The 24600-nt window shown below is 41.6% G+C and overlaps 1 long non-coding RNA gene across 1 annotated transcript in view; it reads right to left on the minus strand.

Annotated features, from left to right (window-relative positions):
• The window catches only part of LOC118501602, an 88777-nt gene extending 66541 nt beyond the window's left edge, over positions 1–22236 (minus strand). Inside the window, exon 1 of the long non-coding RNA XR_004904226.1 lies at positions 20065–22236. This is a non-coding gene — a long non-coding RNA (uncharacterized LOC118501602). The remainder of the gene's footprint in view (positions 1–20064) is intronic.
• Positions 22237–24600: the final 2364 nt, after the last annotated feature.

Genomic DNA, 24600 nt, shown 5'->3' on the forward strand with positions numbered 1-24600 from the left:
AGGGCTTTCTTGGCTAAACAAGGTAACAAACTGACCTACAACATCTCAGAGTCAGCCAAGGGAATAGTGCACCCCGACCTTTGCATAAGATAGCAGAGGAAGAGAGAGGCTGCAGGGGGCATGTAGTGAGGGCTCTATGGATTGTGGAGATGGCAAGGAATCATCCCACTGATGAGCAAGAAAGGAGAGCAGACAGGTGGATTTCCAGCTACACTGCAAAGCTGACCTAAGCCATATTCAGTTTCAGATTTCCCCTTGTCCAAGAATGGAAAACCTAGAGCCTATTCTTCATATCCAGTTCTTGCTGGTGAATTAAATAAGCCCAGAGTTTCTAATTGAGAGAAAGCAGCCCCACAAGGTTTGTGAAGAAATGAATGTGCACTTCAACCTATTGACATCTCTCTGAACTTCGATTTCACTTCTCAGGAGCTCAATTTCATTATAACCAAATGCTCACTTCTGCAGAAATGCCACAGAGGAAAACAATAAAATTATACCCCTTTGTTGGACTTCAGTGGCATCACAAACCACAGAAACTTTCCATGATATCACCTCCCCTTAATGTGAATATTTACTGCCTTGTCCCTTGAGAAATATCTTCTTTCTTTCACACTCTGCTCAATTTCAAGTTTCAATTTCAGTAATTTTATTGACATGACAACATACACAAATGCTGCTGGAGTTAATCCAGCAATGTTCAATGTCTGGGGCCCATTTTACATCATTTCTGTCTTTCCTATTATTCTCTACCTCTCATTTGGTGATAAGCTGTCACAGAACAGGAAGATTATCTGGCTGTCCTTATTTTCCTTAAAAGTTATGGGAAATTTTCCCTTCTAGCTTAGAAAGAAGTTTTATATCACTTGCAGACAGTTTGATAAAAATTGCATTATCCATTTTCTTTATATTTCACACAAAGGAGGTTTCTCTTCCATCTTCCAAATTCCTCTGATTACAAAGTCTGTCTCATATAAATATGTTTCAAATAGTCTCTGGTTGTGTGTCTTTTGTTGCCGTTTTTTTTCTTATATTTCCATTTTTTGTTGGAATTGTGGATCTTAAATCTACTAAACACTTGAAGCATATATTAGTTTCTTGGGCTGCCATAATAAATTACCACAAATTTGGATGATTTAAAACAACAGAAATTTATTGTCATCAGTTCTGGGCTCCAGAAATCTGATATCAGGGATCTCTCCAAAGTCTCTAGGAGATAATCCTTCATTATCTCTTCCTAGCTTCTGGTGGTTGTAATCCTTGGCATTCCTCAGCTTGTAGACACATTGCTCCAATTTTTGCCACTATAAACACATAATATCCTTCCTGTGTTCTGTACCCATGCCCAAATTTCCTTTGTCTTATAAAGACAACAGTCATTGAATTAGGGCCAACCTTAATCAAGTATGACCTCATCTTAACTTGACTGTATCTGCAAAGACCCTATTTTCCAATAGGGTCACATTCCCAAGTACTGGGGTTGAGGCTTGAACATATCTATTAAGGGGATAAAATTCAACCCACAATAGGGCATTTGGTAGAAACAAAACAATGTGTTAATTTGACTGTCAATGCCCCCAATTTTGGGACAATAAAGTAGCATAACCACACTCTGGTTTACAACCTGGATTTTAGGACATTCTCATAAGAAATGTTAAATCTGGAAGTAACTTCCCCACCCCCAGCCATAAAAAGTTTCTCAGACATTCTTCTGTGTGTTGTTTGCTGATGTCCAAACACACAGAGGCTAAGACAATATCGATCTGGAAGTAATGAAGTACTGATAGCTACATAACTCATCTCATCCCATCTCCTATCATATACAAATACAGCCACCCAAGACACAAAACAACCAGAAGTCAAAAGAGAAGTATGGCACCACAGCATTCCCTAGAATAAGTTTATGTACACCCACACACACTCACAAACATGCACAGGGTGCATGCACATGCTTTACAGTGAGGGGTGCCCAACCTTTTGGGCCAAACATTAAATACACAGACAATAATGAAAACTGATGAACAAACAAAAGGTTTTAAGTAAATTCATAATTTTGTGTTGGGCCACAGCCATAGTCATCCTGGGCCACATGTAGCCCAAGGGCCAGGGTTAGACACCCCTAAACTTTCTTTTCAATAGTAAGGGTGGTTTTGAGAAGTTTTCTCTTACGTAAAATAATTAGCTATCTTTATGTCAGTAGTTCTGATGGCTGAGAAAGAGTTCTTGCTTCTTCACCATGAAGACAAGGGGAACACACATCTTGTGGATGCTGAGGTGCACTGGAGAGTGCCTCCCACTCTGTTAGCTGGCATGAGCATACTGGGCCATCTTCACACAACCCTGGTCACCACAGCAAAGGCCCCCTGGCTCAGATGCTGTCCCTCACCTCCTATGTCCTGTCGGCCTCCACGTCTACCTTTTCCACCTCTCCACTCTCTCTTCTTCTCTCCATTCCTTCCATGTCTGTCCTGCGTAGATCTTCATCATCTCTTATCTGGACAGTTGGAAGTTTCCCAATGCTACTTCCATTTCTTTAAGAGAGATCTTTTTAAAGCTCCAGATTCTCAATGCTTAGAAACCTACTATGGCTTCTTATTCTTGAAAGCAGAGGTTCTAACTTCTGGGTGCAGCAGAATCACCTAGGGAGCTTGTTCAAATTAAAATTGCCAGCCTCACCCCTAGAGTTCTTCATCCAGCTTCAGGGGAGGGACCTAAGAATCTACATTTCTAACCAGTTCTCCAGAGACACTGATATGGCTGGTCTGGGAACCACACTTTGACAAGCACTGGCCTAGAGAATAAAGTCTGTTCTTCAGGAACACAAGACAATCTTTGGCCCAGCCTTGGCTATTTCTCTAGCTCTGTTTCCTTTCACTCTTCCCACTGACATTTTAACCATCTACTTGTATTTTCCAGCAGACATAATGCTGTTTCCTGTGACTGTCATATCCCATTCTCATCGCTAGCAATTTGCTTTCGGCTTTGTCTGCCTTCAAAACCTTGCTTCAGCATCACTGCCTCAGTATGGTATTCATTGAGGTCTTCATTTGTCCCCTGTCTGGTGATTCATACACAGTTCTATTGTTTTTCTATTTTCATAAATCTCTCAATCCCTCTCTATTGGACTATGGGATCCTTGAGGGCTAATATCATACCTTTTGCCTTGCTGCCTCCAATACAAGAAAGATGCTCAATCGGTGCTTACATTTCTGCACTTAAGGAGAACTGGTCAAAGAAGAGTGCACAGTCACTACACTATCTAGTCTGCACAAAAGTCTATGTTATCCTTTTGTGAGTCTCATAAACCCTACATTTCACTTGTAAGTGGGATACCTCTTAGCTTTCTACTTGTGATCATTTAAACTTGGAGGATGAGAAAATATACAGCAGAGTCTGTCTGTGTATAGGACTTTAGCTTCACAAAACTTTTATTAGTGGAGTATAAAAATATATAAAAGTTTTTCCCTGGCTGGTGTGACTTAGTTGATTGAAGCATCATCCCATAACCAAAAGGTCGCAGGTTTGATTGCCAGTCATGGCACATACCTGGGTTGCAGGTTCAGTCCCCAGAATGGGTGCATATAGGAGGCAACCAATCGATGTTTCTCTCCCACATTTATGTATCTCTCCCTTCCTCTCTCTAAAAGCAATTTTAAAATGTCCTCAGGTGAGGATTAAAAAAATAAATAAAATATGTCTAAAGTACCTTAGCTATAAACAGACATAAACCAAGAAAAACAGGCTTCTTCCACACAATGGAAAGTACAAGGACAGTGGAAAACAACATGGGTTGGTTTGACATCGACTGCAGTGAGAAAGCTGCCAAAAGGAGGAACTTTCTACATCACAGAAGCCCATCATGGTCTGCACATATCTCCAGGAAAGCCAGCCAGGCTCATCACCACAGAAGGAATATGTAAATAAGGAGGTTGAGAGCAGCAAACCCCAAAGCTGGGCAGGATCAGGAGGGAGGTGTTGGAGAGGAGGGTTGGGTTTTGTGTTGCATGATTGGGAGCTGCTGGGGTACTACACACCTGTCACTTTACCAGCCAATCCTGGCGAGCTCAGTGTAAGTAATAATCATGGGCAAAGCCATACCACCAGCTCTCATTGCTCCGTGGGAAAGCCAGCCTAGCCTACAACCCCTATAATTATCATTGTCCCATACTATTCAAGAGCCACAGTCACCACATATCACACTTCATTTTCTACCTGCACTTCACTCCAAGTAAACCTAGGTGAAAACTTTAATCATTATAATGCCACTGTCTCCCAGAAGTTGTTACTACCCCACATACCACTGGCATAGAGATTCTTATTCCCATCCGACTGGTGAATAACACAGCTCCAAAATGCCACCCAGGGGACTGCTTTCTGGGATCACTGCTGGTATCAACTCTTAAAGCAGAGACTGAGCCTGAGGCAAGAGGCTTATGTGTTTTACTTAATTGGGGAATTTGATCCAAGCAGGTAGGAGTGAGGGTCAAAGGGAGTAAAACTGGGAAGGAAGGAAAGCAGAGAGAGGCCTGTGATACTTTCTAGCACTAAACGAGTCTGCTGCTTGATCCTGCAGCACCATCCCTAAGACACACTGTAGCAACCACCCATCAGGAGATTAAAGGAAGCAGAATCTATGTACCGGATATCACTTCCCTTTAGCAAAGGTTCATCCCATGAGGGAAACCTGCACTTCCAAGTAGCATGTGCTACTTGAATGGAGTCTTGCAGCAGCACCAACAGTAAACCTCTGGGGCATAAGGCAAGAGCCACCAGACGCAGGCCCGAGGCCAGGCACTGACAGCTTATGTATCTAAAGCCCAATAGAATTTGTGCATATTTGGTTATCAAAGTGACAGCCAGAATAAGTGACAAAGAGGTCCAGAGGTGGTATATAAGAGATACTCAATAGAAATAGTGTACAGAACAATATCCCTGCTCTCAAGAGCTTACTTTATACTGGCCAGGAAAGAGTGGCAAGACTGACATTTTACATATGAATATATTGATAATATATAAGGTGGTGGTAAGTACTGTATATATTAGAGAGGATCCATCAACAAATGTTCACTTTTTTATTTTAGAGACTTTAAAAAATAAAATCCTTTCAAAAAGCATGTTCAAGGAATATTAGATTTGACACTGCCATCATCAGATGCCACTGAAAGGCATAGAGAATTAAGAAACCTGGATCACTATCTTATGAACTATGTGGTCTTAGGTAAGTCACTTAACTTCCCTGTACATCTGTCTTTGCATTTTTAAAATAGGTGTGTTAATCTCTTCTAATGCTTTTTGACAGTTTTATTGAGATATAATTAAAATAGAATAAATTTCAAATATTTAAAGTATACAATTTGATAAGTTTTGACATATCTATACTCTGCTGAGACTACCAAATTAACATAAAGAATATATACTACATTACTTCCAAAGGTTTCCTCTCCCCCTTTCCCTCCCACCCTAGCTTGCTCTTCCCCTCCTTAAGCAACTGCTGGTCTGCTTTCTATTATTGTAGATCATTTTGCATTTTGAAAAATTTCATATGAATGAAATCACACAGTATATACTCATATGTGTGTGTGATATTGTTCACTCAGTATGATTATTCTGAGATTCATATGTAGTATGTATCAATAGCGTCATGTTTCACTAGCCTCTGTGTTTCACTTTAGATCATGTATAGTCTTCAAGCTCATTGATCTTTTTTCCTCAATGTCCAATCTCTCCTTAATTCCATTGGTGGATTTTCCATCCTCACACATTAGAGCTTTCATCTTTGGTTCAATTTAATCTTTTTAATATTTTCTGTCTCTAAATATTTAATATTTCTAAATATTAAAGACTATTCATATTTAATCATTTTTATCCTTATCTGTGTTCATTTTGAATTGGTTCCAGTTAATGAAATTTTCCCCTCCTTATAGTTTGTATTTTCCTGCTTCTTTGTATGTCTGGTAATTTTTTATTTGAAGCCAGACATTGTGATTTTACCTTTTGGGGAGTTGGATATTTTTGTAATCCTATAAATATTATTTAGATTTGTTTTAGGATGCAATTTAGTTATTTAGAAATTGATACTTTCATATCTCATTTTAAAGATTTGTTAAGTGGGAACCATAGCCATCTAGAACTAATTTTTACTCCTAAAGAAAGATCCTTCTGAAATCTATAAGCAATGCCATGTGTATTATGATATTTCTCAGCCTGACACTTGGGAACAGGCATATTCTCAGTCCTGTATGAACTCTGAGCACTGTTAACTTTAACTCTTTAGGGTGGTTCTTTTCCTGACCTTAGTTATTTTCCTTACACACATGTCCCGATCAGTAGTTGATAGAGACTATCTACAGATCTCTAAACTGCACTTTGGACTGTTCTCTCAACTTCAGAACTTGAATTACCCTGGTCTCTGTAGACCCTCAGCCTCCTTAGTTCAGGGGGTCTGCTGGGCTCTGCCTGGGTTCCCCTTCTATGTACCATGGCCAAAAAGCTGGGGCAGTCATAGGCTTACCTTGTTCATTGCTCAACTTTCAGGGATCATTTTCCTTTATTGCCTGATATCCATATCTTGAACACTATTGTTTCATATATTTTTTTCCATTTTTTGGTTATTTCAGAGAGCAGGGTAAATCTTAGCCCAAAGTGGAAGTTCTTTGTAATCCTTCTAAGAATTAGCAGCAATATCTGAAGCTCATAGAACAGTTCCTGGCCTCTGGCAAGCATTCAATAATAGAAGAGATTATGCTGATGGTGGTGGTGGTGGTGGTGGTGGTGGTAGTGGAGGAGGGTAGTGCTGCTGTTGATATCCTCATTATAATTATTGTAATTAAGTTTCCCCAGAACTCAACAGCCTATAAGTATGGCTGAGGTTATATTAGCAGCAAAAACCAGATCTCTGTACTGAAAAATCTCTCCAATATCTCTCAGTGGCTCAGGGGAATTTCATGAATGTACTCTGAAAGAGGTATTCTCCCTCTAGCACTGTTCTTCCTCCACTGTTCATCCTGGCTCTTCATCACTGCTCCACAGGGCCTCACAGAATCTATATTTTCCCCATCACTGCTGTGCTGGGCCCTTGTTTCCACTTTCATCTCTGCTGATCATGATGGTCTCTGTCACTGCCCCAGCAGGCACTATGGACTTTTCCTGCTCTTCTAGACCCAAAGATTTCTGCTTTGTTGGATATAATATCCCCCTCATACTTCCCCTGAAAGAACTACCAATATCTCAGAGCCCTCAGGTTGGCAAAGTGTCAAAGTGGTCAGCTCCAAATGATGGGAGGCCACTCTCCACTTGACACCTGGTTACATAGAAAGTGAACTGCTTATGCTCCAATGTCTGCCAGACTGTTTAGAGTGCCAGCTCCTTCAAAACTTACAGTCACCCTACTGTCTGTAGGCTATAAACACTTGTTATCCCTTCCCTGTTCACTGTTGCAATTCCACATATAACACAGTGACTGGTAAATATTAATTCCTCAACAAAAGTGTTTTGGAAGAACAGATGAGTCCAACGAGAACTGGACTAGGAGAAAACATGAAGAGTCTGCCAACAACTAAAGCTTTTGTTCTGGACACATGAACTGTGCCTGGCTCCCTCTCCCACCAGGGTGAGTTCACACAGGAGGCTCGTCAGTCTCCATTACACAGAGCTATCTGGCAGAAGAGTCCCTCCAATTTGCCAGTCATGCCAAGGAACCTCAAGTATACCATCAGGCAGTAGGCCAAGAAGTCAGTGCTATCCTATTTCCCATCTTAAATAATGCCCAGCTATGTCATCCAACCAAGCTTGCCAGACAGTGTTAAACAATATGCAGCAGATGATAACTATGTAGTCCAAAGAACACAGTGCTTACAAAATACAGCCCCAAACTGGCCCATAAAATTTAACATTGTTTTCCTTCTCTTTCTTCCAAGTCTATCCCTTGTTGGTACAGAAAAATCCAATTGTAAAAACATTAATTTCCTATCCCCTATTTTCATAAAAAAATTCCAAAATATGTGCAAAAATCTTCCTTCCACAACTTGCATTCCTTTCAGCTCACCCCAGCCAAAAAGGTCACTCTCAGAGCCACTTCTGGGGTTCTTCTTACTGTCTGTGACCTGCACCACCTTCTCCTGGAAGTAGGGATATTTCCTTCCCTGCCTTCTTCCCATTCAGTTTCTCATGTGTTTCATTTCTTCAAAAATCCAGGCATTTAACAGTATACATAAGAATACCACTTTACCAGTTCTGCCCCACAAAATTGAAAAATACAAGCAAATCCCCATATTAAGTGTGGCTGTTGCCATAGCTCACTATAATCCCCAAATTTCTATTCAGGAGCATTCCCCAAGTGGTGATATCTCCAGGATATAATGCATCTATTGCAACCTAGAAGTACATTGCCATTACCACACTACAGAGTCATAGAATAGGACTAACCCTTTGCTCATCACAGCCTTGGAAGTTGCCCACTGACTCTTTGGACAAAGTCAACAGAAACCATCCCAGAAGACCATTGCCAGAGTTAACTACTTCCTGATGCTCTGACCATGTCAAAGATGTTATTTTTTCCAGAGGCATCTTCCCTTGGCCCTTCTATCTAGGATACCAGTTCTAGCTGTCTTCTAAAGCCCACTAAGGTACATGGCCAAAGAAGACCCTAGACTTCATTCTCAAGGGTTTTGAGTCTTTGGCACTCTTGATATGTCCTTTTGCTATTGAATCTGCTCCCTTCATCCTACATTGCTAAGCAGCCCAAGCATGACTGGTAATTCTAAATGGCCTGCAGCTAGCAGCTCACCTGTTTATCAGAGACCACCACCAGTAGCTTTCACCCTGTATGTCACAGACCTCATTTACACTGTAGGCCACAGTCCGAGTACCTGAAGCCACAATAAAATGTGCTATTTGATTGAATTGAGATGCTGCTAGAAAACTTGATCACAGGATCCATTGACATGGTCTGCTGCTGTCAGTGGGTAACAGTGCTGTTCCTTTGCTAAGCTGAGGCAGAAGAGTGCCTTGATGTCAACTCTAGCAATGACCTCTGTAGACCAGCCTTCCAGTGTGAAATGTAGATCTCTGGGCAATGAGAGAGGAAGAGAGTGAGCATGGCCTCTATGATCATTCAGTCACTGTGACTACTCCCAGTCTTAGGGAATGTGGGGCAGAGAGAGGCCCACTAGGTCACATGCAATGCAGTGAAAACCACTCCAATCATTACCATGGAAAGTGGTACAGGCTAATGGTTTACCATTGGGGCTCAAGAAATGCCAGGATTTGTGTTTCAGTATCTTTACCACCACTTCCTATTGTGGGACTTTAACTAAACCTCTAAGCTTATTATCTGGTCTGTAAAATTGGGATAATAATAGAACCTACTACTCAAACTGAGAATTTTATGTGATGATGTATTTAAAGTGCTTGTCATGGGGCCTTGAGATGTACACATGATGGTTTGTGCTCAGTAAATGGAAGCAGTTAGGTAGCATGAAGAGCATGGATTTAGTCAGAGCTGAGATTAAACTCCAGCCATGCTATCTCTGCTGTAGCCACCAAGACACACAACCTCTCTGAATTGTAATTTCCTCATCTGCACAAAGAGAAGGAGAATTGCCTCACAGAGTTGTTGGAGGATTCAATGAGTTACTGTTTATACAGTGGCTGGCAAGTTGACACTCATTACATGGAGTATAAAAGTCCCACTGAATTTCTCCCAGCTGCTTGCAGGGCTGAACCTGAGGATCCTGGCCCTGTTACACAGAGATCCCTTGGTTGTGACTGGTTCCAACAGCCAGATCTCTGCCTCTCTTTGGGGACACTCCCACATCTCTGCTTCAACCTCTGACCAGCATCTCTAGGACTGAACACCTTCCCTCAACATACTTTCTTTTACCTCCCATCCTTTAAAAAAATTCCCTTTTTATTAATTTATTTATTTTTTTTTTTTTTTTTTTTTAATTTATTATTTTATAATAGTTCTAGATTTACAGAAAAGGTAGAGTCCAGAGTTCCCATATACCTACCCCACACTCTAGTTCCATTAACATCTTAAATTAACATAGATACTTGTCACAACTAATAAACTAATACTGATACATTATCATTAAATGAAGTCCATATTTTATTTAGATATCTTAAATTTTTATCTAATGTCATTTTTCTGTTCCAGGAAATCATCCAGGATACCTTACAATTAGTCATCATGTTTCCTTAGAGTCCTATAGATGATGACAGATTTTCCAGGCTGCCCTGGTTTTTGATGACCTTAACATCAAACCACGAGGTATTTTATAGAGTGTCCTCCACTTTAGATTTGCCGGATATTTTTCTCATGATTAGACAGGGCTTCTGGTGTTTGGGGGAAGAAGATCTTTGCAGAGATAAAGTACCATTCTTGCCACATCACATCACAAATACAAGCTAGCAATGTGACTTGTCAATGCTGATTCTGACCTAATCACCTGGCAGCAGTAGTGTTGTCAGGCTTTTCCACTGTGAAGTGTTACCCTTCTGTCACCCTCCCCATTCTATGCTCTTTGGAAGGAAGTGACTATGCACAACCTACCCTAAGGAGTGGGGCATCATGGCTCACCTCCCTGAGGATGGAGTAGCCACATGAATTATTTGAAATTCTTCTACATAGAAGGTTTATCTTTTTGCTACCATTTATTTATTTATTTAGTAATTATTTATATCACTATGGACATGTGGATATTTATTTTCTTGTTTTGGGTTATGATCCAATATTACTTTATTTATTTTCTTGCTCAGTTTGCTCTTGCATTGCAAGTTATTTCATCTGAAATGTAGATCTCTGGACAATGAGAGAGGAAGAGAGTGAGCAGGGCCTCTATGGTCATACCATAGACCTACCCTCTCACTGTGTGATAAACACTTCCTTACTTTCATGATTCTCCAGGCTCATCTTGCATATTCCCTGCTCTCCAGACCTAGAATGAACCACTGCTCTAGGACCTTGGTCCCTTTAATCAGAAAATGATATTAGAGACCAAGGCTGGGCTTAACGTATCATTGCTGCTGAAGTATCATTGTGCCTTGGCCCTCTTGGCTGACAGAACAAGGAAATATATATGTATACTAACCCATTTATATATACACATTGAAAAATACTTCTGTGTATATTCATTTGCATCTACCTTAAGCTCAACATGAGCTTCTAGACCAATGTGTCCAACTCTAATCCAATGCACGTGGATTATTCAACTCTCTCCCTTGCTTATCTATGACCTACCACTCCATTAGTGAGAAACCTGACTCCCACCATTCACCATCCATTTACTTCATTTTTCAATCCCAGTATACATATACAGTGGTTTCAAAATGATTAACCTGTACTCCCATGGAGAATGACATTACCAGCTGCAGTACTATGTTTCTGTGTATTCCTATGTCTTTAGTCTACAGGTCTATAGTGTTCATTCGTTTCCTAAATTACTTAGGTCAATATCTCTTCCCCCACACCCTTTCCTGATGCAGTGTTGCAAATCTATTTCCTTCAGGCTGCCCCCTGTTGACTTTGTGGCTTTTTTCTCCCTGAGGTGAGACAGGAAGTCCAGAGGAAAATTCCTGACCCCCGCCCACCCCCAAACTTTCTCTGACTAGGAAAAAATTTCAGTATTGTACTCCAGCAAAGTTTTTTCTCCCAGAGAACAGGTCTTTGCTATAAAGACTCTGACATGGTCCACAGGGATGGTGATTTCTGCCCCCCTAACATAACCAGAAGAGATCTTTCTAGGATCTTCACTATGTGATATGTTGGGATTACTGTAGTGAAAGCCTATAAAAATGTAGATTACTCCCTAAAACAGTCCACTGGGGTCTGTCACTGTCACTAGTGACACTCACCTCCTGCAATTCACACAAATTACCATTTAAATGTTCCCACTAATTTATGGTTCCAATGGCAAATTTTGCTCTGTGATACAGACACTGGCCCACAGTATCCACGTCATTATGGATGAAATGAGACATTCACATTAACTACCATGTCTGGTGGAGGAAAAGAGACAGCATGGCTTTTCTCTCAAGGGGAGCCAAAGCCTGGCCTCTGCCACGACAGGCCTTCATTGGGTTTCTCAGCACATTACATGGTGGTCCTCATTTACTATGCACCAGTTCCCTTTAGGTGGTTACAGAAAACAAAGGAGCCAATGCCGCTAATCACATCACAGAAGAGGGATATTTGCAAATGAAAAGGCAAAAGTGGTTGAACCGATTATACTCATCCTTGGAAGGTTTAGCATGGATTTTAGGAAGTTACTTTGCAGTAAATGTCCTCAATTCAGGGTGAGGGAGTTTTTAGCAAGAGTAAGACTCAAAGTGGCCTAGGCATATTGCAAGCCTGATTCCCCATGGGAGAACCTATCTGTGGGCGTGGGTCCTGTGCATCACCAAGTGGGAGCTGGGCCCACACCATGCAGAATGGTCTCCTACTGGCCTCTCTCTCTCTCTCTCTCTCTCTCTCTCTCTCTCTCTCTCTCTCTCTCTATCTATCTCTCTCTCTCTCACTCTCTCTGTCCCTCCCCTCACCTCTCCCTGTGCTTCTGTCTCTCCAGATATCAGAATCATGGTTTACCCTGCAACCACAGTTTTCTAATGAATCCAAGAAGAATTGTTGATTTTTAATTTGTCTAGCCTTTTCTTTTCCCATAGGATGGGAGTGATGACTTCCAAGCTTCCAAACATCAAGGTTGAAACTGGAAATTCCCTCTCTTTTCATCAAATACTACCTTTCCTCATCCCCTCACATCACCAGTCTCCCAAACTGCAGACCCCACCTCATCCATCCTCTATCAAACCTTATCACACCAGCCTGCTGGGCCTTCTCCCTCCTCTCAGCCCTGACTATATTATCTACTTGTTGGACATTTACTCATGAGCTGGCTTGGACCTCTCATGTCTTAAGTTATTAATTATTATTAAGCTATTATGATGGTGCAATTATTTTTCTCACATATTTATGCAACCTGAGTGTTCCTGAGGCCTATCACTTGCACATCCTGGCTGAGGCCACTTTAACACTGTGACCCATGATCTGCCAAATCAATAGCCCCAACTAACCAAATGAAAGGCCATGTCTGACCTTCTTCTTTCCTATGTCTCTTTGGAAGGCCCTGTGGATAGGGAAATAGCTGTCTTGTGTATAGTTCTATCTGCTGCCTTTTCCTCTGTAGTCCACTCTTCTTAGCCAAGCATGCCTGCCACAGTGTGACCACTCAGATGTCCCTTCTTGACCTCTGAGGCATAAGCGGCTCTACCTGTGAAACCCCATTACTGGCCTCATCATTTCCTGAGCTTACACTTTCCAACTAGAGAAAACTCTTGTTGTTCTTGAGTCCTAAGCACTGGTTTTGGGGGTGGGGATTAGCATGGCAAGGGGGATATGTATTTGGGCCCCTAAGTCCAGTTTTTCTTTTTCCTTTCTATAGAGATTTTTCCTACTGATGTGACAGGTTTGCACAATAGATAAACGAGCAACCTAAAAAGTGTGCAGTCATTTGCCCATTTTAAAATGGCAAATGTATTTTGCCAAATGGCAAAATGTATTTTAAAATATACATGTCTTCAATAGTGTTTTGCTGATGAGAAGATATTTTTCCTCTTATGCTATATATAAGCTAACTGCAAATTTCTGATATCAATTTTCTTTTTTCCATGAACTTAAGTTGGTCAACTGTGGTGCTAGATTAGGAGGTACAAATATACATACTCTCATTAAATGCATGTTCAAGTCATACTAGTGGCCTTCTTTTCAACTTTAGTTTCATATAAAAACTGAAAACCCCAGAGGTTTTTGCAGAAACAACATGTACCTGACACTGATATCAGGAACTTGATTGCCTCTTCTTTTGTCATGGACCTGTTTCACCTCCCTGGCCTTGATAAAATCACTGCTCACCAAGCTCATTGTGTAGATTTGTGTGTTTGTCTCCTAGTTTTTAAGTTATACATCATTCATATCACTTACAACATTATTTCATTCTATGATGAGGAGACAACATAGTTTTCCATTTTGCTGCTCAGGCCTCCCCTCCCCATGGCACCTCCGAGTGTGGATTGGGGTAAGTTCAGATACAGCCTCACATATACCCGAACAGTTTGCCCCCTGCCACACTCAGGCTGCTGGGCCCAATACCTATCCTGGTCACTCTTCTTGCACAGGGGCCTATTGTCCACACCTGGCCTTCTCTGGAGCCCAAACAAACATGTGTGCACATGTCTAAATCGTAATGTGGACAAGATTCAAGTTCTGGGCTTTTGAGTCACATGAAAATCAGAGGAGAGGGCTTGAGTGGAAAAGGTTCTCCTAGCCCAATGGGCAGGTATAGCTGAGCCTCAGTGCTAGTCTTACTGGGATTCCACCAGTTTTGTGGGGTGTTTTATTTTGTTTTTTAGTAGATTCTGGGCTTCTTGAATACTGAGACTGGATCTCCATTTTCACTGAGTCCTCAGTCTCTAGCACAAGCTTGGCACCCACATATGTGATATTTGAATCAATGTCATTGTATTCACATGGACTTCATTTAATTATATGGCTTGATAAAATAAAACTTCATTATGCACTCCCCACACTGCCATCCAAGAATTAGGGAGAAGCAAATTTGGTCCCTACACTGTTTCTTGTCAAGTTAATGCAAATTCTTAGTGACAAATCCAGGTAAGGAAGGGATGGGTATTACCAACATAATAAGGACAGCATATTAACTGGCAAGAAGTAGAACCAAATTGGGGTTAATATGCAATTTCTTTTAGCCTCAAGAAGGTCAGAAAGAGGTTTCAGAAAGAAATGAATCCTCACATTGGCAGCACCTAGGTATAGGGGTAGAGAGTACAGGAAAGAATTAGTCACAGATTCAGGCCTTATCTGCCCATTCTTCCAACCAGGGTAACAGTAGCACTAAGGCTGAGCTCACCACACCCCCACAGTGTCACCTCATTTGGGTAATACTAGAAAGGGTCAATGAGGAGGAGGAGGGGCTAGAGGAGCAGAGTTGAACCTTGGGAGAACAGGAAAGGAGTGAAACCTGAAAAGAGAAGAGTAAGAGAAATGACAGAGGAAAACAAGGGAGAGTTCACAAAGAATGTCCACACACAGGATTCTGACCCCAACACCTCCTCCACAGGAGGCCCAAGTGACATTAGAGCCAGTCAAGATATCATAGGCACCTAGGCTGCCTAGAAGTTATTGTGATTCTCAAAAAAAATGCTTACCATAATGATATTAAACATATATTTTTCTACTAAAAAAAGTGAAGTGTATATTTCTGAGGCAAATAGAGTGAATAAGCCAAGAGTAAAGAAACATATAAGTTAAGAGTCTAAGTGTACACAGTGATTGACCTCAAATCAGAAATGGGATGGCTGGATGAATTCTTGGCTCTAACTGAACAGGACTGAAAAGGCTTAAAAAAGACTTAGTAAAGCTGCTTTTGAAAACAGCATCAAACAACAACCAATCGAAGTTCTGGGAAGATTTTTTTAAGATGCTCAGAATAGAGATAAAAAGAACTTAAGGATGATCTTAAGCAAACATGAGTATAATGAGGAATTGTCTAAACCAGAATTGAGGAAGGCGGAAGGCAGATAGGCTGAGAGGAGTGAGTACAACTTACAGATGAGACCCAACACAGTGGGATGGAACATCTGAGAGCTCCATCAACTAAGCTAGAGCAGGAAATTCAGGTCCAAATCAGACTAAATTAAAGGTCTGTTCATGTATGTGACATTCTCACACTACAGAAGGGTTCCACATGTTGAAGGAATAGTGTAGATAGGGCCTTAAACTGCCTGCATTAAAATGCAGATGGAGTGGGACTTCAATAGTCCTGTCTGTATTGGAGAGGTCAGGAGCTGAGACCCTGGTTCTAGTCCCAGTTCTGCCATGACCTGGGAAGGTCATGTGGCATAGAATGTTGAAAGAAGCTTAGGAGTCTGAAAGTCCTGGGTTCAAATCAGACTCCACTGCTTATTAGCATTACAACTTGGACATGGGCTTTCCTCTTCAGAGTCCTGGTTTCCTCTTTGGAGAAATCTCAGATTTCTCAGAGGACTACATCACATGGTCCCTAGCATAAGCATAAGAAGTAATGATAAGTATGACTTCTTCCCACCTCTGAGTCAGTTTTTCCATTAAAAACTGAGAGAAGACTCTCATTTCTAAGTTCCTGCTCAGCTATGAACTTCTCTAATTCCATAACAGGAGACTATGAGAAAGCCTTGTGAAACAAGGATATAAAATCTACAGCAAGACATATAATCTTTATGAGTCTATTTCCTTCTCTATGCAATTGTAATAATAATAATAATAATAATAATAATACCAACCTAAGAATCGTTATGATTAATAAGTTAATGCATGTATACATGCTGGGTATACAGTAAGCCTCAATAAATATTAGTAAGGATGAAAAGAAGAATGGTGAAGCAGCAGTAGAAGAAACAGCTCTTGTGAAGGTCAATGCAAGTGGCCGTATTGCCAGATCCTATGACATTTGAAGTTCTCATTTGTCTTGGCTTTTCAGCAATATTTGACACTATTGATGCTCCCTCCTTCTTAAAACAATTTCTTCCCTCTAATTTCATAGCAGAACACTCTTCTAGTTGACCTTCTACCTCTCTGGCTTCTGCTTCTCAATACCCTTTGTCAACTCCTCTTCTTCTATCCAAGCTCTAAGTGTTGGAGTTCCTTAGAGCCTTGCTGTACTCTACCCCCTACCTGTTTCTCCTTGCTCCTCCCACCTGTCTCTAAGGATCTTTCTATTCTCCTCACTTTATACACAATCTCTAATCAACCCAGATATCTTCTTAGAGTTGCAGACTCATATATTCAACTGCATACTTCACATCTGCACTTAGAATTTTCTCAGAAATCTCAAAATCCCCATGTCCAACACTCAACTCTAAACTTCCTTCTCCAAACCCAATCCTCCCCTAGCATTCCCTATCTAAGTTACTGTTTAAGTTAAAATCCTTTGATCCTCCTTCACCACCAGGGTCCTGCCCATCAACTCATATACAAGTCCCGTTGACTCTACCTACAAAACTCACTTCCATCTCATTCACTTACTCCATCTCTGTAGCCACCTCCGGCCCCTGAGATGGACTACTGCTATAACTTCCTGACTGCTTCTGGCTTCCCTTCTGACTCCATCAGGAAACTCTTTAGTCAGTCCTGTAAAACCTTTAAATGATTTCCCAATATTTTGAGAGCATAGCCCTTAATTTTATGGCCCAAAGTTCTGCATTCCTATATCTACCTACATTCTCATACCTCTCCCTCCCATGCTTCACTTCCTTCCCCAAAACTCTAGGCTAAGTCAACCTTCCACATCATTCCTTTTCACAGTTGCCTACTCTTTCCCTTCTCAGCACTTACCACAATTCTTAATTATGCAGGTGACGATGGACTCTTCTGTGTCCATATGGACTACAAGCTAGACACAAACTGGGACACCTGTTGTGTTTACCATTGTATCCTCGGTTCTTGTCATAGTAAGTATATCTTATTAGGTACTAAAAAATGAATGATTGAATCAATAAAATGTAGTTAGCCCTGGCCAGGTTGTTCAGTTGGTTGGAGTATCACCCTATACACCAAAATGCCATGGGTTTGGTTTCCAGTCAGGGCGCACAGCGGGTTCAATCCCTGTTTAGGACAGGTACAGGAGGCAACTAATTGATGTCTCTCTCTCTCTCTCTCTCTCTCTCTCTCTCACACACACACACACACACACACACACACAAATAAAAATCAATAAACATATCTTTGAGTGAGGATAAATAAGAAAACAAACAAACAAACAAACATTAGTTAGGCTGGCCCCTGAAAGAAAACATATGACACAAAGCTAAGAATAAGTGGGGTAGCCCTTTGGACAAAAGAGGTAGGCAAGGCAGCTACAGAGAAATGAGCAGTGAGATCACTAAATGAGGAATTCCAAAGTGTCAGGAAGGTGTGGGACAGACAAGACCACAACTTAGTTGCTAGCCTGAAGGTGGGTACAACAGAGTGCTAGAAGGGAGGGAGAGACTCGTCAAAAAGGCAAGAACCCAGGCCTCTCTCTGCAGGGACTAGGTGGTCCTGCCCTAAGCCAACACCCAGTGTGAAATCATGGCTTGGGTGAGAAACTGGGTAGTGAGAGATTTCCAGATTATGGTGAAGGCCTTCTTCCTCTGGTGTTGGCCAAGTGATGAGGCAGCAAAGATCTGCAGTGCAGATCCTAAGCTCACCTTCAGGTTTATTCTGCTTGACTTGCCCCCCTATCCCCAGAGATCTATACAGCACCCATGTGTCCCATGCTTCTCTGTTACTCTCTGGGAAGATGATCATGAAGATCCTTATAGCCATTAATGGCTTTCCCAGATCCCATACTATACAAGCAGATGGGTACTGTGCTCTAAGTCCCTACTGCCCTTACCTTGTTCACTTTTCCTGCTTAAATCTATGTCACATCTTACCCTACCCACCTACCACAGCAGCCCACTTGCCATTTTCTATACATGCTCTGTTCCTCCCAGACTCCTGTCCTTTGTATGAGCTATGCCACTTCCTAATGTTATCCTTTTATTGTCATTTTCCTAATAAAGTCCATGTATCTTCAAAGCTTAGGTCAAATCTTCATTTCTCCCCAAAGCCCTCCTAGACCTCCCTCACACTTAGTTTGCTTGGCCCTCTGTTACAAGGTATGTTTACACCTTCCATGAATGAATATAAATGATCATTGTCAGACTTCCCCACAAAACTGAGAGTTGCTTAAAGGGCAAAAGCTTTACCTGGCTTATCCTGTCTCCCGACAGCACCTAACCCAGAGCCCTTCCCAAACAAGTCCTCTGCTGGCTCTTTGCTAAGGGGATGTGTAGTAGTGTTCTAGGACCACTATAACAAAATACCACAAGTAGGGTAGCTGAAAACAATAGAAATGTATTATCACAGTTCTGGAGTTTGGAAGCTGAGGGTCAAGCTGTCAGCAGGGCCATACTACCTCTGAAGTCTGTGGGAGAATCTTTTCTCACCTCTTCCTTCTGTGGCTGGAAACCCTTGGTGTTCCTTGGCTTACAACTGCAGCCCTTCAGTCTCTGCCTCCCTCCTCACTTGGCATTCTCCCATGGTGCATCTGTGTCTCTATATCTCTTTTTTGCAAGGATGTCAGTCATATTGGATTAGGGTTCACCCTAATCGAGTATGTCCTTCCTCACTTAACATTATGTCTGCAGTGACTCTATTTCCAAAAAGGTCACACTCTGAGGTACTAGAGGTTAGGGCTTCAACGTATCTTTTTGTGTGTCGGCAGGCAGGGGTTGCGGGGGAAGGGAGAACATGAGTCAACCTATAACAAGATATATGTGGAAAGGCATCCCTGAGGGCAAAATGAGCAATACAGATGTCCAATTCCAGAAAACATATACATAAATGGCGGGGGGAGGGGAAATGAGGCAGAATCTATTAGTGAGGACTGTGGAGGGAAAACTAATGAGAAGAACAGGGAGGGGTGGACAAAAGGAGAAGACTAGATGAGAACACCTACCTGGAAACTTCCCCTCAGTTTCTAGCCAAGCAGGGCATGAAAGTAACCAAGTTAGCAGGACACAGGAAAGATGCAAAGAACCTCAGGCTTCCTATGGCAAGTGAAGGTGACCACAGGCCCCATCCCTGGCTTCCTTCCTTCACAGCTGCCTCCTCCCCTTCTTCCAAGGCTCTGACTGCTACAGCTTGATTCTCCTAATAGAGAACTTAATGAGACCTTCAGTAAATGGATCCCAGATTCTCTCTCTACCCCAAGTAATTATAAAGCTCAGCAATTTTTTTCCCGTAACTTGCTGCTGATTTTCTAATTACTCTTGCTCCAAATAGGACAGTTAGCATTAAAATGAAACCATGCTGAGGTTGTGGGTTCATGCACATCTGCTTTGCTTATTTTCTGAATTTGACAGCATGGCTTTATGGACAGAGAACAGGAGGTGATTCCCACATTTTATTTTGGGGCTTGCACCCCCAAAACACTGGAAACTGGCATTAAGGTAAAACTTTCCTGTAGAAAAAACTCGTCAAGACATACCCACCAGATGGAGTTTAATGAGTCTTAGAATAGAGCAGCCTTCTCTCTGGAAGGGTGTCAGAGAGGGCGTTTTCCTTCACTTCTTCCCAATAAAGGAAGGAGCATGGCCTCAGAAACTTGAAATGAATTTCTGAACATCAAGGAAATTTCTTTCATTTAAGGGCATATAGTAAACTTGGGATGTACTGGGTAAGGTAGGGGAAAGGGAGGGGAAAGTTCAGGTCAAAAGAATAAGTAGGCAGTAACAACTAAGTAGAGATGGTTAAAAAATATGTAGGTCAATGCAGAAAATGTTAGCATCTCTGCATGGATATGTCTGGAGAAGTCTTGCAGGAAAAGCCTTTACCTTCAAGCCAAATTGACCCAAAATTACGTCAGGCTGATTAATAGGTATTTTCCTATTGCAAAATTGCATGACCTCATTTGGTGTAGCAAGAACAACTTCCCAAAGAGATGTGATTAAAGGAGCCAGTGACATTTAATCAGAAGGAATCCTCACTGTAAAGTCCTCCATCCATATATCTAATTGAAAAACACCCTGTGGCAAGCCAATCTTACTTCTTCTTCCTTCATCTAAGTGGAAGCTGGGGAGGAATGACTGCTCACTTGGGTGCTGAACTGATGCTTGCAGACAGCTTCTTCCTCTCTCTGCCTCCTCACATTCTCGTTTGCCCCCATCAACACCTCAAGAGTCAGTTCAGAAACAGGAAGAATCTCTGACTCCTATAGCAAAAAGAGGGCAACTTCAGATTCTATTTCCCCGCCCTCTAGTCATGAGTTCTTGCTCTTTTTTCCTCCATGTTCTCTCCAAATTCTGCTCCAGAAGGAGGTAAGAATGAGTATTTAGATTAAGAATCCTACAGGTGTAGGGAAATGAATGTGGCCTTGAACAGACATGGGTTCCAATACCAGCAGCATTACTGATGAGCTGACTGTCCTTGGTGACATTCCTTCTCTTGGCCTCGCTGCCCTGCCCCATAAGCTGGAACAGTAGCATTCTTCTTTGGGGTACTGTGAGAATCCAAGGAGTTTGCTGACTATAACTGGTCTCTAGTAAACTTCAGTCCTTTTCTCCTGATTATTAAATCAATAAGCACTTCTTCTGAATCTTAGCTGGGAAAGGGTGTTAGGGGATAGAGGACAATGGTACTCACATTGTGTAGGGCTCCATGTTTGTGCAATGGCAGTCTCACTGGTGCCCTGGGATTTTCTGTTTCTTTCTTCCCCACACCCCTCTCCATTCTCAAAGGCAATGCAGGACCAAGCTGGTATGGCTCCAGGGCTCAGTTCGTCTTGTTTCCATACCATCTGGCCTATGACCCACCATTAGTCCTTTTATGCCTCCTGTCTAAAGAAATGTCTTGTGTTTTGCCTACGGAAGATGGTTCCCTAATGAATGTCAAATAACAATAAAGCTTAAGTGTTTTCATCAGACACTTGAGCAGGCATCTGTCCTTTCTGCAGTAAAATATGCTGGGGCTCTGGAAACAGCTATGAATTTGAAACTGGGTTGCACCCACTTACAGGAGAATTGTGAATAATTTCAGTCACTGAGTCAGTTAGAGGAAAAACCCTCCTGACATTACAACTAAGCAGTAGTGGCCTTTGTCATTCACCTACACAATAGAATGAACATAGATAGAAGGAGAAAGAGGTGTGTGACAGGGAGAAGGAAGGATGGGAAGGCCTCTGGGTCCCACAGCACTAGCTGGGTAGGGAGAGAAGGACAGACTCCAGAGGCCACAGCTCTGCCTCCTCCTTGGCTGCAATCATAGCCCCAGGCTTGGGATGCCCACTCCATGGGTACCACCTCCTCCAGAGCTGCATGCATTCAGCAGCCCTAATCGGCCCTCCACACCAGAGCATGTGCTTACTGGTGAAGAGAGCCTTAAATTCACAAACAAAAAGAACTGCTGAAGTATAATAGCAGCTCTCAGTACCCACAAGTTCAGGTGTCCAGAAGCAGATAAGCCACACCCAAAGGCCCTGAAAGACTATGCACATGAGATCATGAATCTGTCCTCAAGTTTGGGTAAACACAGAGCATGCAATGCACGGTGGTGTAGTTTTGGAACCTGATGGTCCTAGGTTAGAAGAGTGATATAGACACTGCTGCAATGTGTTGTTTGGGAGGTCATTTAAGCATTGAGAGTCTCAGTTTCCTGATATGGGAAGTTATATGTAGGGATAAAGGTGGACATAGAGGGGGCTTAATATTTTTCTTCTCCAATCCTCCCATGAACTCTGGAAGAAAAAAAATTAAGTCCCCCTCTACATTTACCTCTATACTTACATATAACTTTCCAGAATAGAGCTGATACTTAGTAAACAATAGACAGAAAACAATACCCAGAGCCCAGGAAACTGAATGGTCTCCATTCTTGAAGGGAGAAGAAACAAAGCCTGAGGAATTTGTAGATTACCCCAAGTTAGAATGATCAAGGAAGAGGTTGCTAGTGGCTCATCAGAAAAAGACAAATCAAGTAAAGTTCAACAAACATTTCTGTTTTGATGGGACACTATACTTTTGTATCAGGAAAATAAGATAATAACCAATGTACATTATTTTCTTCAAGAGCTCTAAAAAGACCCTTATAGTAAATATGGAGAAATGAAAGCTGGATAACAGCAGGGGGTGAGAGCATCCCAAAGCCAGATCCATTCATTCACCATGGAGGAAGACTTCCATGGATCCTGCCATAGGATCTTCAGTCATGTTTGGTATTGATTTTTAACAAATGACTCCAGTGAAGCAAGAGTAGGCATATTTGCCACATTTGTGGATGACACAAAGCTAGGAAGGCTATCTGATAATTCAATTATAGAATTAAGAGTCAAAAATATCTCTGTGGCCTTTAATTATGAACTCAAAGAAACATTAATGTAATTGTGAGATTCTCGACTTCATTTCAGAATGGAAGCTAAATGCAATGGTGTTCTCAGTTTAAGTCTGAGATAAAAAGCAGGAAGTATAAAGGGGGAGGAGGAAGAAAACTATTGCGAATCCATTTAATCCTGTCCACCTGTGGAAGTCAGACGCCAGATACAGGGGTCAGTGAAGGTTTGTAAGAATTGATAGCTTCACACGCATGGGGAGCTGCCTTGCTTTCCTCTGGGTATTTGAAACCTTATCCAGCCCTCTGCATTTTGCGTGGAGAGCAGATTCTGCTGTCTGTTAAGAACCGGGTAACCACCTCAGCATACTGAAGCTAATGCTGGGGTCTGACTGAGCCAAAGAGAAGGCCAGCTGGAGCTCTGGACTCACATTAGAGTTGCTTTCTTTGTGGAAAGGGGTTTAAATACATTTACTCTCTTACAGACCCATTTATTCTATTTCTGCTGGCTAAAGGAAACAAAGTTCACTTGGTGAGCATTCAGCATAGGAACCCTTAATGATGGCCTCTTCCCAGGATTTGTCCCCATCAGAGCCTCTTCTCATGCTTAATCTCCCCCCTTCAGAAGCCACATTGGCAAAATAGCTAATGCACATCCATTCTATTTTACTATGTTCCCTACTTTCTGTTAGTTTAAATCCTATAGTTTAATAGACAGTTACTGAGAATTCTTTGACTGACTGAGTCTTTTTCTCAAGCAAACATTAGCTATGCAATTAGGTGGCATTGGATACATTTGAAGCTAGTGGCATCTCACTTCCTAACCGTGTTGAGGCACCAGAAGCAGAGGGACCTCCCATTTCCCCGATAACATCCCCATTTGTAGGAAAGGCTTATTCTGCTGCATAGCCTTTTCCCCCAGGGCTCCATGTGGGAACATGAGGAGTTAGGAAACTGTGCAAGGCACTGTTATGACATCATGACACAGGCTCCAAAGCAGGGATAGATTTAAAATGATCCTCCTCCTGCTTTTGGTCCCAAACCAGAACAGCACAGGTGATTTTTATAGGTTACCAGTGGAGTATATGAGAATAGCTGTGTTTCTTTCTATAGAAATAAAATGATTTTCAAGAAATTTTATCAGTGTTTGAGAGTCAAGACATACTTGTCCTGCAAAATATTGCTTTAAACCCTGTCCCATCATGCTTTTGCTGATCTGACTTGAGGAGTATTTATCTTCAGAGAATCTCCAGGTAATAATAAATATTAGAATTTTGGAAGTCAGAAATGAATGAAGTAAGGCCCTGATCAATAAGATAAATTCTTGACACTCAGTCCCATCTTCTTTCCATTCCTAGCTCTTTATTCATTTATTTCAGATTATAAGAAGTTCTCTGTATATAATGTCAGCATAAATAGACAAGATTTATTTTTAAAATAAAAGTCTATTTTCACATGGGATTCTGAGGGCTTGGAATAGTACAGGCTTTTACAATTGTATTCTAGATTTAAAAGTGTTACAGTAACACTGTAATCTTATTTACTTCCCTTTTGCCCACCCACAACATTAATGCACATCTTACTAGCATTAAAAGCTTGTCCATTTGCTTTTGTTACATTCCTTGGGAGACTTAAGTGTCACCAAAGGCAACTATTGACCTATGACCCAGGCTCCCCTTCTCAGACCATGTAGGCTGTTCCCAATT

The sequence above is a fragment of the Phyllostomus discolor genome, chromosome 7 (assembly GCF_004126475.2).
Source record: "Phyllostomus discolor isolate MPI-MPIP mPhyDis1 chromosome 7, mPhyDis1.pri.v3, whole genome shotgun sequence".
NCBI lineage: Eukaryota > Metazoa > Chordata > Mammalia > Chiroptera > Phyllostomidae > Phyllostomus > Phyllostomus discolor.